Consider the following 14240-nt stretch of genomic DNA (forward strand, 5'->3'; position numbering starts at 1 on the left):
GATGTGTGCAATATTGCAACTTAAAAAATGTATTAAGCATGTATTTCAGTAAAATAATATATATCAAGAAAATTATCATTCCAGGCCATGGAGAATAGTTAGGTGGCTGATGACATGCAACCCCTAATGTGGATGACATCCTTCATTTAAAGAAGTTTAATTATATCCCATATCCCATTTTTACTAATCTGCACCATAATTATTTAATAATGTCAATATTATGATATTCCAACTCTTTATTCCTAACTTTGGACCTACAATAAATATATGGCATTTCATCAAGTTTAGTTCTGTATTATCTTCAAATGTTTTTTCAAGTATTCAATAATGATAACAACTGCTTCTATTTCCACTGAAAGGGAACCTACAGTCCCACAATGGCTGGCAATGGTTTTTGGGGCGTTCCCATAGCTCTCTAGGAAGAAACACTTGACTGATTTCTGTAGTATTAATGTGGAACTGATTGCCACCAGCTTGTAGTATGAGGAGGGGAGCAGCTGCTAGTTGTAAGATCTCCTTATGTGAAAATAATGAGGAACCACATTTTAAGTTAAAAGTATCTTGGGCTGCTCCAGAAACAGTGTCAGGTCCCTTAGGGTTGCATCTCCAGATATAATTTGCATATCATTTGTCTCCCGTCTGGACTTTGAGTGTAGTTTAGATTAAATAAATTAATTTAAGCCATTAAGGATTGGCCAGTTATTCATGGATCAAGAAGTAAAAAACAGATAAAGTCAGAGTAGGATGGAGAAATGGGAGTTATAGCAATGACCAGCGAGTTTGTATATAGGAAAAGGCTACATTTACAGCAATATAAGTAAATACATACATACATGATACATAGGATGGGGACAAGATCATAAGAGAAGGCAAGGGAAAAATAGAAAGTGGAAAGAATGGTAGAGAAAAATACACAAGTGGTTGATATACACTGGGGTCCCCATATATGAGAAGTTTGCTACCTGAACCAATCTAATGATGAACACTTATTCTAAAGAAAACTAAATTTGGATAACATGTTGAAATTAGAATAACAAACTATGAACAGTGTATCATCTATATAATTTCTATATTTTTCATTGTTTATGTTTTTCTGTGGGGTTTGGGTGGGCTTGGAATGAATTAACAAAAAATTTATGAAAAGGGTTCTGAAATGTATTATGTTCATAAACTGAGACCCCACTGTATGTCAATTTGGACTCGAATCTGTCCAGATAAATATCCAAACTATTCAACACTGACATCAAGTCTAGTGCAAACCACAATAATCCCTCCAGTACTGTAGTACATAGTACAAATTTTGATACAGGAAATATCAGGTATTCTTTATCTGATGGCACCTCATGGTATGACTTGGTCTTGATAGACTCTGAACCCATTTAGTAGGAGTTTCATTTGACTGTCTGATGTTAGCTACCTCAAAACCTGTAAAAAGTACTACAGTAACTGGTTAAACTAGGTAAGACACAAACTTATACATTCAGTCATTCTCTTGACACTTTAACTGCTGATCCAATGTGTATTACACACTATATACCACAAGGTATATATTCTTACACAACTGCTATGACTAAAGGGTTTATTCAAATGATGAAAGGCTTGAAGTGGAGAGTGCATCTGGGGTTCCATATAGGTGTGGAGGTGAATTTAAGAGTAAAGGAACTGTATTTTATTGCCAGTAACTTATCAATGTTTCTATTCTTTAAGATAATATCAAATCAGAATGGTGTGATACTTGGTACATGCCTTTTGACTTGGCTACCTCCCTTGTAAGGGGAGGAAACCCCTTGGTATATAGATAGAACATCACATCAATATTGAAGATCATAGTAGGGCTATACAGTAAGGTCATAGGTGTGGATTAGTGAGGTGTGAGGTAAATTTGTAAACATAATCTCTTTTAAACTATAAGAGTGTTGGGGTACTGATGTATGTACGGCATGTAGGGGTTATTGCTGGAAGGAAGCTTTGTCTTTTGAGGTAAAGTGAGGAGAGGAGACAGGGGTATTGGTGTTGGTTTTCCTAAAATAAATTGTAATGAAATCTATGAATGGTGAAAAAAGTTGTTGTAAGCTGTTGTGTAGATGTGGGATTCAAGTTAATTGTTTTTAGTAAGAGAAGTGCAAGAGCAGCTGGTGGGGTTGTAATTAGATAATCAAACAAAAAATTCATAAGTGAAATGGGAATAATCTGTTCTTAAACACACAACTGCCATCTCTATAGAATGGATATAAATTCACAAGAATCAGTACAGAGGAGAATTACCAAAATGATACATGGGTTCAGAAATTTACCTTATTAGGACAAGTTTAGACACCTTAATTTACACTCTCTAGAAAGATGCAGTGTGGAGTGATATATTAGTGAATCAAGGGGTTTAACAAGGGTGATGCAGACAACGTTATTATATTAAGACAAAGGGTAGGACTCACTGTACACTCCTCCCTCGATTTAAGAACGCTCCATATACGAATTTTCGCTATAAAGAACAAAAAAAATTTGTCCCAAAAATCGAAATACGAACTAAAAATTCGCCATAACGAATAAAATCCTGTTGAAAAAAATTATTATATCTATATTTATTATATTATATTGCAACACTGCTTCTGACCCATCAGCTACTACATTTTGTTTTCCTGGGATGTGTAGAATACTTAAATCATGTCCCTGGAGTGCTAATGCCTATCTGGCTAATCTATCACTTTCTGTTTCCCCACTTATGATATATTTCAGGGGGGTTATGGTCACAAAGAATGACTACTTTTTTGTCAAGAAAAAATTAGATTTCTTCAGAGCAGGCTGAGGGCTCCCTTCTCAATACAGGAGTATTTCCTTTTTACTCTTTCATTACATGAAACATAAATGAGTTGGGCCTCATGATACCATCCTTTTCCTGGGCAAGCATAGTACTTATCACTACATGACTGGTATCACAAAAAAAGATAAAAGGTCTGACTATAGTCTGGAGCTATCAAGACAGAAAAGTCCAAGAGAAGCTTTTTACATTCCTCAATGGCTGCATCTGCACCTTCATCCTACTTGAAATGACTATAAGAAAGCATGCGGGTTGAAGGAGCAGCTACCTATGCAAGGTTTGGATAGTACCTTTGACAGAATCCAAGCATGCTCTCTTATAGTCATTTCAGGTGGGATGAAGGTGCAGATGCAGCCACTGAAGAATGTAAAATGTTTCTCTTGGACCATCCTCTCTTGATAGCTCCAGATTACAGTAAGACCTTTTATCTTTTTGGTGATACCAGTTATGTGGTAATAGGTGCTATGCTTGCTCAGAAAAAGGATGGCATCATGAGGCCCAATTCATTTGTTTCATGTAACAAAAGAATATCAAAGGAAATATTCCCACCATTGAAAAGGAGGCCCTCAGCCTCATATCAGCTTTGAAGAAATTTCAATTTTTTCTTAAAAAAAAAAAAAAAAAAAAAAAAGTCATTCTTAGTGACCATAACCCCTGAAATACATAAGTGGAACACAAAAAGTGAGAGATTAGCCAGGTGGGTATTAGCACTCCAGGGATATGATTTAAGTATTCAACACATCTCAGGAAAACAAAATGTGGTAGCTGACACCTTGTTGCCTCCTGACACAAAATGCTCAAACCTTGCTTCACAGGCTTAAACATTTTTATCCAGGGATGGGATGTGTCATGATGTGTGTCATGGTCCATGATGTGTCATTGACTCAAAGGGATGCAGGTATGGCGCCATAAGCCACATCCTAGCAACAGCCATAGTGCTCGCCATTTTTAGCAAGTTGATTATAATATGCGATCTAACAAAGTAAAAAAGTAGGTTACCTTAAATTAAATAAAAATATAAAACAATTAGGCTTTTTCTAATGTGAGTGGGACTAGTTGCAGGAGACTTGCAAGCCAGCGGCAGAGGAGTACAAAATTTTGGTGTACTGTTAAGTGTTTCAAAATGTTGTTCTGTCTCTTCAGTAAAAGCTTCCCAGTTTGCTCTCTTGTAATTGGTGTATGTGTGTCTGTGGGCAACTGGGGTGCATCTTGTTTTGATGGTGATGATGATTGGAAGGTGGTCAGATCCAAGGTATCTGACCACTTTCCATGAAGTTGTTGGGGTTAGACAGGGGGAACAGGTGATATCAGGAGAGGAGGGGGGTGTAGAGGGCTTGGTGTGGGATATGTGTATGTTTATGTGTGTTGTTCATGATGGTAAGTCAAGTTGAGTCTGCATATCAAGCCCTCTGTCTGTGTCTGGGTTGTTGACACACCAGGCCGATGACTTAGCGTTGAAGTCACCACCCATGATAAGGTTTGGGATTGTGGCTAGTTGATTGAGTTGAGGCCTGAAGGTGTTTGGAATTGTGGGAGATGATTGGAGGGGGAATATATATATTAACTATTGTCAGTGTTGATTTGTTGCCTGTACAGATTAGGATAGATTGGATTTCTGTGGTGTTATCTGTGGTAGGGAGGAGGATTTTGGTTGTGGCACTTGTGTCCACAAAACAGATGGATTGGTGGACCAGGGTGATGAGTCCACTGCCATTGTCATCGGTCCAGTCTTGTCTAATGGTGGTGAAGTTGTGAAATGTTGGTGTTTTGTGTGAGTGTCTTAGTTTTGTTTCTTGTATGATGGCAATGTGTATGTTGTGTTGTTTGAGGAAGTGTTCAAGTTCATGTCTTTTTGTGTTGATGCCATCAATGTTGTGTTGTAATATGTTGATGTTGTGTGTTGTATATTGCCTTCTGGGGTTGGGGTGTTGATGGGGCAGTTATAGGATCTGGGTTAGAGGGAGGGGGAGGATTGATTGAGGATAAGGGCAGGGGGAGACTGGGTGTAGGCAAGGGTACAGGCTGTGGTTGGGAAGATGGGAGTGAGGTTATTGGAGGGCAGGTAGAACATGTCCAAGTGTTTGTGTATTCACTTGTGTTTGCAAATGTTGTACACGTGAAATAAGCCCAGTTTTTGCATATGTTGCATTGAACTGAACCCTTTGTCTGTCTGTTCAATGTGATGGGTTTGGAGCATGTTGGGCATGTGTATGTTGTGGTGGGCCCAGGATTGCTCTCTAAATCTGTTGTGAAAGGAATGTGGTGCTCGCCCATGTGACTGAAGCCCATCCTGGGGATAGGTGCCACCTGCATAGTGCCAATGGCCAGGGATGTTTGCCACTGTTTGGCCCCAACTCTTGGTGTTGGGGGATGGAAAGCTGTTTTTTTTTTTTTTTTTTCTCAGATCTCTTCTGTAACTGTCTTTCTTAAGTTTCTTCTCGTGTCCTCTTATATTTCTTCTGAGCGTGAGCGTGACTAGCTGCAGGACACTTGCAAGCCGTATCAGAGGAGTACAAAATTGAGGCCTTCACCCTTCAGAGGTCAGAGGGCATGTAAACAGGATGACACTATGAAGTAGTATCCTTACATATGTATTTACATTTTCCCATTTGTTTAGATAGGTAATGATTGAAATTTTGTAAGGCTTTTTCACACACAAATAAAGAAGTAAGAAGGATTGTGTGGAGCCAGGCAAATAGTGATAAAATAGGCTTATATAGGCACACATTGGCACCTGTCCTTGGCACTGATGTTGTGTGGTCATAGTATAAATTTAAGAAGATGTGGGCATTGAGTTTCTCTCTCAGCCTCCTGTACTCATACTGTTCATACCCAACTTCATTGTAAGTCAAAATATTATTTCTATATAATGTGAATTAAATAAGTTTTGCACAATTTTTTTTTTTTTTTTCTCTAAGTGAAGATTGGATTTCCATTAAAAGGCAAAATAATCACACTGGCCAGTGGATTGAAAGAACTGTTGAAATCATAGCTAAGATTTGATAACACTGGCCTGCGTTTAAATTTTTTTTTCAAAGGTCGAAGGTTTTTCAAGTGATTTATAGGTTTTTTGGTGCGCTGAATCCAAAAATGCCATCCGTTTCCTTGGATCAGGTCTAGTTTTTTAGATATGAGAAGTGCGACTTTTGGGCCTTGTATAGTACTAAGTATAAGGAAAACGAGGCTGCAGGTATAGCCTATTCTTAATTTTTTTTTTTTTTTGCATAAAAATTATACTGTAGCACCCCGAAACTGATACTGAAACCTAATGATGTTTTTGTTTACTTTCAGGAAACTGAAACTGAAACTGCGTTGACTACATTGACAAACTGCATTGACAACACTGAAACTGAAAATGGTTTAGAAAAGTGTGATCTCCAATGAATGTGACTGATTTGATAAGAATCTGTGCTTTTTACAAGAATCTGTGCTTCTTGTGTTTCTATTTTGGACACGTATCTTAGATTGACAGAAAATGGAACACAAATGCACAAATCATCCTGATAGGTTCTGCTACATATGTGGTAATGTGATTCTTCCTCGTCGACTAGCAAATATAACTGATTTTGTGAAGAAGACATATCATGCTTACTTTGGAGTTAAGCTTGGGGACCAGGACAAGCCATTTGCACCCCATGTTAGCTGCAAAACATGTGTCGAGAACTTGCGTGATTGGAGAAATAAAAAAAAGGAAGAGTATGCCATTTGCTGTTCCAATGGTTTGGAGAGAGGGTAAAGATCATGTGTCAGACTGCTATTTCTGCATGACTAATCTTAAAGGAGTCAACCGCAAGAACAAGCATTGTATTCAGTATCCTAATGTTCCGTCTGCCATACGACCAGTCCCTCATGGTCTAGGCCTGCCCGTTCCCGAGCCAGATGTTGCAATGGAATCTAGCTCTGAATCGGAATCTGATAACGCACTAGACAGGGCAGAGGGTGGAGAATACATGCCAGAAGAGAATGACCGGCCAGTGCCTCTAACACAAGCAGATCTCAATGACCTGACACAGGATCTAAACCTATCAAAGGAATCAGCACAGCTTCTGGGTTCTCGTCTTCGTGAGAAAAATTTGCTAGCACCTGAGACAACATTCTTTTGGTACCGAGAGCCTGAAAGAGAATTTAGACAGTTCTTCACAACCCAGACGGACTCGTCATTAGTTTACTGCAACAACATTGCTGGTTTGATTCAATCAATGGGGCTGGACTATGTTGCTACTGAATGGAGACTGTTCATCGACTCTTCCAGCAGAAGTCTCAAGGCAGACCTCCTTCACAACGGAAATAAATACTCTTCAATTCCAATCGGTCATTCGGTGCAAATGAGAGAAACTCATGACAACATGGATCAGCTACTGTCTGCTCTGAACTACAATGACCATGGTTGGTTGATCTGTGGAGATCTTAAGGTAGTTGGATTGGTTTTGGGACTACAGGGTGGGTACACAAAGTATCCATGCTTTTTGTGTTTGTGGGATAGTCGGGCTGATGATCAACATTTTGTCAGACAAGAATGGCCACCACGACAACATTTGGAACCTGGTTCACATAATGTTCAGGCTTGTTCTCTTGTTGAACCAAACAAGGTCTTACTCCCACCTTTACATATCAAACTGGGACTGATGAAAAACTTTGTGAAGGCAATGGACAAGGATGGCATGGGATTTACTTTTCTTCAGCAGAAGTTTCCTCGGATCAGTCTGGAAAAGCTTAAGGCTGGCATCTTTGATGGGCCTCAGATAAGGGAACTTATGAAGGACTCAATGTTTGACGATGCACTGAATGCAGCTGAGCTGTCCGTTTGGTGGTCGCTTAAGTCAGTGATAAGAAACTTTCTAGGAAATAACCGAAGTGCAGAATACGAGAAAGAAGTCGATGAGCTCTTGAACAGCTATAAAAAATTAGGGGCTCGCATGTCAGTCAAAATGCACTTTCTACGGTCCCACTTAGACTATTTCCCTCAGAACTGTGGTGACTTCAGTGAGGAACAGGGAGAACGTTTCCACCAGGATATTCGTGTCATGGAAGAATGCTACCAAGGCCGGTGGGATGTGAACTTTCTTGTGGACTACTGTTGGTGTTTGAAACGAGACGTGGTGGCTGCCCAACACAGGAGAAAATCACTGAAAAGGCCCTTCATCCATGATTAGATTTTCTGTAATATATCCTCTTTATCTTCTGAACTATGCAAGAAAAAATTATTTCTTTTGTCAAGAATTTTTTTCCAAAATTAAAGGGAATAAATAGCACTAAATGGCGTTTTTAATTATTTTTACCGCCTCGTATCTCAAAAACGTGACCCGATTGAACAAAATGAGTGTGATTTTTAGATTCTGCATAGCAAATTACCCTAGAATCAGTTATCAGATGCTTTACCTTTGAAACTTCGCAGGCCAGTGTAATTCAACTCAAATACAAAGGCTAGTTTGTGACAATGTGTCATGATGACACAAATATATGCAAGTGTAACACAGTAGCTTATTAACTTGTGTTAGATAATGTCAGTCCACATATCCCTGTGAGTTATATAACATAACTTCCCTTACTAGCTATCTTAAGGTGCCAATACATAAACTGATGTTGAATTCAACCACTATTAGGCTATCTTCAGCTGGATAATGAGAAATAAGACTATAATATCAGGTAACTTATGATAAATGATCAATTACATAAAAATTGCTGCAAAGTATGGCAGAGGAGTACACAAATGGATCAATTTGCAGTAAGGGGTCAAGGGTCAATACAACAATGATGGCATAGGGGAGTAGTTGTTGATTATGATATGGTATAACTTCACAAACTCCTCCCATCGGAAGGCTAGGATGGTACCCCTTACAGAGGACTTTGTAGCATGGAATTTAATGAACCATGCCTTTGGTTCTACTTTGCCGGTGGCAGGATTCAAACTGCCATCCTTATTCCCAGTCACACCGAAAACACAGTGAAAACACCGCAAACAAGCTAATAAACGTCTAAACGTCCACACCGATCACGATCTTGTTAACTAGTAAACAAAACAAAGTGCGCGCCATCACGCCATCAGCCACTCAGCGGACAAACGCCAAACTAACGGACGCATTCACCCTACCCGTGAAATTTAGACTGTCAGACCAGACCAGCGGATTTCTGACCGGACCAGCGGATTTTGTCCGTTGCATCCGATATCCGGTAATGCGGTGTCAGTTAATGAGAGGTGAATCTGTATTTCCTAATCCTGATATCACATTTGGCCTCACAATGGTGCAGGATGCCCATGTGTCAAGCACAGCTTTGACCACATACTTCCTTTCACTCCCCTCTGTTCCTATCTTGGCATCTTTCACAAAAGGTGGCCACTCTTGGCTAATTCCTGTTTTTTCCGTCTCATCTAACCTATTTCCATCTACATAGCAATTGCTATCTTCCTTCTTGCCTGCTACTCCCTTCTCCTTTGTCTTGCTGTCATTCTTTTCTCATCTCCAGTCTTGTTTGTCCCCTTTGTTTCTATTTCCCTTGGAGCAGTCTTCCATCCCATGACCAAAGGTTCTGCAGGTATAACATCTACTATGATTCACATCCCTCCTATATCCTTCTACACACATTATTTCCTGCCTAGTCTACTTGCCTCCCATGTAGTGCCTGTACCTTTGTTCACCTAGCCTAGCATAACAATCTGAGTTCTATGCCCAAACCTCTCACATCTAAAGCATTTGACTGGTTTTCTTCACATATCTCTGACTCAGAATTGTATATGCACCTCTGTTCTCACCCTTCTGAATTTGTATCATGCCTTTCTTCCTACCTTTGCTTGTTCTTAGCTCAAAGTTTTCTGCAAAACTCGCCACTTGTAATAATGTCTCAAATTTCTGCATGGTGACATATAGCCTAGTTTCATTGCTCAGTAAGTTATGGAATTGTTCAATTGCTATCACTTCCAATGCCATTTCTAGATTTTTTCACCATTTCCGCATACATCCATTTGTCTAGGTCACCCCTGGGAGGGAAAGGTAGCTGCAGTGGGAAGCGCTAAGAAAATGAGTGATGAGTGAGGAAAATGGAGGAGAAATAGGGAAAGATGAAGTGAAAACATCTGTTAAGATGATGAGAGCAGGTAATGCACCTGGCTTGGATGGATGCCATGCTGAATGTCTGAAAAAAGGAGGTACAGTTATGGTGGACTGGCTGATGAGGTTATTTAATGTTTGTTTAAGACCCCATCTGGGGTTATTTAATGATTGTTGAAGACCCTGTCTGGGGTATTGGCCCTGTCTAGGGTATTGGCTGCATGTTATTGTGGCAAAGTAGCATGCAGTTGATACTTTAGGGTCTATATGGGGCGCCCCTACGGACCAGAGCCACACATCATTTTGTCTATGATAGAGGAAAACTCTGTGCATAGAGAAATGATGACACTTTTATACTACGACTATCCTTCCGTTATGCTGTCCCCAACCCCTTGTTATTGTCCTGTACCATTTCTCTGAATATTCATTTCCTGTTTTCACCGACCCTGTGGTGGGGGAAGAGAATGTTACCACCAAGTCTTTCCACTTGAGTTGTAAAAGGCGACAAAAAACAGGATGGGGATGGGATTAGGAGTCCTACTACCTGTAGCCCCAAAAGGGGACATTACTAAAAAAAAGAAGAAAAGGCATAAGAGGGTCTAGTTTTCCAACCAGTACCCTAAGGTTTGGGTCTTTTAATGTGCGTGGATGTGGTACAGATGAGAGTAAAAGGGAAGAGATAGGCAGTATGTTTGTGAGAAGAAAGATGGATGTGCTGGCTTTAAGTGAAACTAAAATGAAAGGAAAGGGCAACTGTGAGTTTGGGAGTGTAGTTGGGAGGTACTCAGGAGTGAAGAGGGGACGAGGGAAAGAAGGGGTGGCTATACTAGTAAGTGAAGAGATAAGTAAGCGGGTAGTGGAGTGGAAGGAGGTTTCATCAAGGTTGATGTGGATGAAGGTGAAGCTGGGGAGATGTGGGTTTTTGTAAGTGCATATGGACCTGGTAGTGAGAAGAGCATAGAGGAAAGGGAGGCTTTTTGGGTAGATATAAATGAGTGCATAAGAGGGATTAGGAAGAAATGTCAATGTAGTTGTATTGGGAGACCTTAATGTTAGGGTAGGAAATGAACCAATACACAGAGTGATTGGGAAGTATGGAGTTCCTTGTAAAAATTGTAGCGGAGAAATGATGGTGGAGATGTGTCTTAAAAGAGAGTTGATGATAGCAAATACAGTGTTTAGGAAGAAAGTCAAGCATAAGTACACATGGGAGAGGGTGGTGGATGGAAGGGTGGCATATAGAGCATTAATGGACTATATAGTGGTGACCAGGAGTATGGTAGGAAGAGTTAAGGATGTACATGTTCTATGGGGAGAGGGTGGGGGAATATCAGATCATTTTCTGGTGGAAGGTAAATTGAGAGTGGAGAATAGGTGGAGAAAGAGGAAAAGGGCAGAAGGTAGGGAGGTACTTAGAGTGAACTTCTTCAATGAGGAAAAAAAGGAGAGTGAGTATAAGAAGAAGCTGAAAGAGGAGTGGGAGGGAGTAAAGGATAGAGTAGAACTAAGAATGGAGGAGGAATGGGGATGGTTCAAGGAGTCATAAGGTGTGCAAAGATGGTGTGTGGAACAAGGAGGGCAGGAGGAAATAGAAGGAAGGGTAGTGAGTGGTGGGGTGAGGAAGCAAAGAAATGTGTAGAAGAGAAGAAGCAGGCATTCATAGATTGGCTGCAAATTAGGACAAGGGAATCATATGAGAGGTACAAAGTAAAGAGAAGGGAAGTTAAGCATAAGATAAAGGAAGCAAAGAGGAAAGCAGATGTGAAATGGGGGTAAGAGTATGACAGAAATTTTTGAAAGCAATAAAAAGGAGGCAAATCAAGTAGAGAAGAAAAGGTAAAAGGTGCAGATGGAGAGATGATAATGGAAGAGAAGGCAGTGAGAGGAAGGTGGGCAGAGTATTTTAGGGAGTTGCTAAATGTGAAGGAGGATAGGGAGGGAAAGGTAGTTGTAGTGGGAAGTGCTAAGAAAATGAGAGTGATGAGTGAGGAAAATGGAGGAGAAATAAGTAAGGATGAAGTGAAAGCAGCTGTTAAGATGATGAGAGCAGGTAAGGCACCTGGTCTGGATGGATGCCATGCAGAATGTCTGAAGAAAGGAGGTACAGTTATGGTGGACTGGCTGGTGAGGTTATTTAACCCCTTTATTACTGACCTGTCAACCTTACGTAAACAAACGTTTCAAACCATCCCACGAATGGCTGGAGCCATATGTTTGTAAACACAGACACTTGCCACCACGTGGGTAGAAATAACCCAGAAACCGAGGCCTTGAGAGCCCTCAATACACACAGCTTATAACTGTGACACGTGCATGTCACGGGGAGCACACTCGGTTCCTGGCAGGTGCACTCAGCCGTGACACGCAGGTGTCACAAAACACACATCCAGTACTCAAGGGGTTAATGTTTGTTTAAGAGAGGGTAGAGTGCTGGAGGACTGCAGGAGTGCCTGTATAGTTCCGCTTTACAAGGGAGAGGGGGACAAGTGTAAGTTTAGTAGTTTCAGAGGGATCAGCTTGTTGAGTGTAGTTGGGAAGGCTTATGGGAGGGTCTTTATTGAGAGGATTAGGAAAGGAACAGAGGGAGTAATTGGTGAGGAACAGTGTGGGTTTAGGACATAAGGGTTGTGTAGATCAGATTTTTGTGGTAAGACAGATATATGAGAAAGCTATAGGAAAAGATAAGGATGTTTTTTGGGCTTTTATGGATCTGGAAAAGGCTTATGACAGGGTAGACAGGAAGGCACTGTGGGAGGTACTGCAGATATATGGGATAGGAGGAAAGATGTTAAGAGCAGTCAAGAGTTTTTACGAGAGTAGTAGAGCTTGTGTTAGGATTAGAAATGGAGAGAGTGAATGGTTTGAGGTAAAGGTGGGACTTCGTCAGGGATGTGTTATGTCGCCCTGGCTGTTCAATCTTTACATGGATGGGGTGGTGCGAGAGGTGAATGCAAGGGTAGTGGGTCAGGGGTTGGAGATGATTAAAGAAAATGGAGAAAAGTGGGAGGTGAGCCAGTTGTTGTTTGCTGATGACACTGCACTTGTAGCAGGATCAAAGGAGGGATTGAGGAAGATAGTGACAGAGTTTGAGAAGGTGTGTGAAAGAAGGAAGCTGAAGATAAATGTGGGTAAAAATAAGGTGATGAGATGTACAAGGGGAGAGAGTGACAGCAGACTGGAAGTGAGCATTAAGGGTAAAAGATTGGAGGAAGTGGATAGTTTTAGATACTTGGGTGCAAATGTGGCAGGAAAGGGTGGAGTGATGGTGGAGGTAGAATGTAGATTGAGAGAAGCGAGTAAATGCCTTAGTGGATTGAAAAGTGTAATGAGAAATAGACATTTGGGAATGGATGCTAAGAGGAGGTTATATGAAGGAGTGATTGTGCCAACAGCATTGTACGGGGCAGAAACATGAAACATGAGAGAGGAAGAGAGAAGAAGTTTGAATGTGTTTGAGATGAAATGTCTGAGAAGTATGATAGGGGTTACTAGGCTGGACAGAGTGAGAAATGAGGAGGTGAGGAGGAGAACAGGGGTGGAAAGGGAGCTGGGAGATAGGGTTGATGAAAGAGTATTAGGATGGTTTGGACACATGGAAAGAATGAGTGAAGAAAGATTAGTAAAAGAAGTGTGGAAGGCAGAGGCGGAAGGAGTGAATATGAGGGGGTGTCCTAGGACGAGATGGATGAATGGGGTGAAAGGGGCATTACAAAAGAGAGGAATGTCTGTGGAGGAAGGACAGGAGAGGACAGAAGGTAGGGGTGAATGGAGAGGGGTTGTGTATAGATGATGCTGTGATGCATGAGGGGGAGTGGGTGGGGGATGGGGGGTGAGGAAGTATGTATGAGAAAAAAATTGACGCAGCCTGAAGGGATTTCTCCCTGTCTTCTCCTTTTCTGCATGAGGGAACAGAGAGGGGGGTCGCCGAATTTATGAAGCGGCCTTGCTGTGGATGTGCTGTGTCTTGCGACACTCCTTCTGACCCAGGACAGTGGACAGGATGCAGGGATGACCCATCATCCAGGAGGTGCCAAGATAAGAGGGAGGGAGGAGGGTGGAGGGGAGTGGAATATATAGGAAATGGAATGGGTGGGAGTGATTTCTATGCCTTTTTCTTTTTGGCTACCCCCTGTGTAGGGGGAAAAAGCCTTTGGTATATGTATATATGTATGTTAAGACAGGGTAGAGTGCCGGAGAACTGGAGGAGTGCCTGTATCGTTCCACTTTACAAGGGAAAGGGGGACAAGTGTGAGTGTAGTAGTTTCAGAGGGATCAGCTTGTTGAGTGTAGTTGGGAAGGTTTATGGGAGGATCTTGATTAAGAGGATTAGGAGAGGAACAGAGGGAGTAATTAGTGAGGAACAGTGTGGGTTTAGGACA

At 41.1% G+C, this 14240-nt stretch overlaps 1 protein-coding gene across 11 annotated transcripts in view; it reads right to left on the reverse strand.

The window, feature by feature from the left end:
* LOC143023969 (fasciclin-3-like) overlaps positions 1-14240 on the reverse strand; it is a 94514-nt gene that overhangs the window by 31423 nt on the left and 48851 nt on the right. The window lies entirely within an intron of this gene.

The sequence above is a fragment of the Oratosquilla oratoria genome, unplaced genomic scaffold (genome assembly GCF_046742065.1).
Source record: "Oratosquilla oratoria isolate Oo_2021 unplaced genomic scaffold, ASM4674206v1 SCAFFOLD74, whole genome shotgun sequence".
Taxonomy (NCBI): Eukaryota; Metazoa; Arthropoda; class Malacostraca; order Stomatopoda; family Squillidae; genus Oratosquilla; species Oratosquilla oratoria.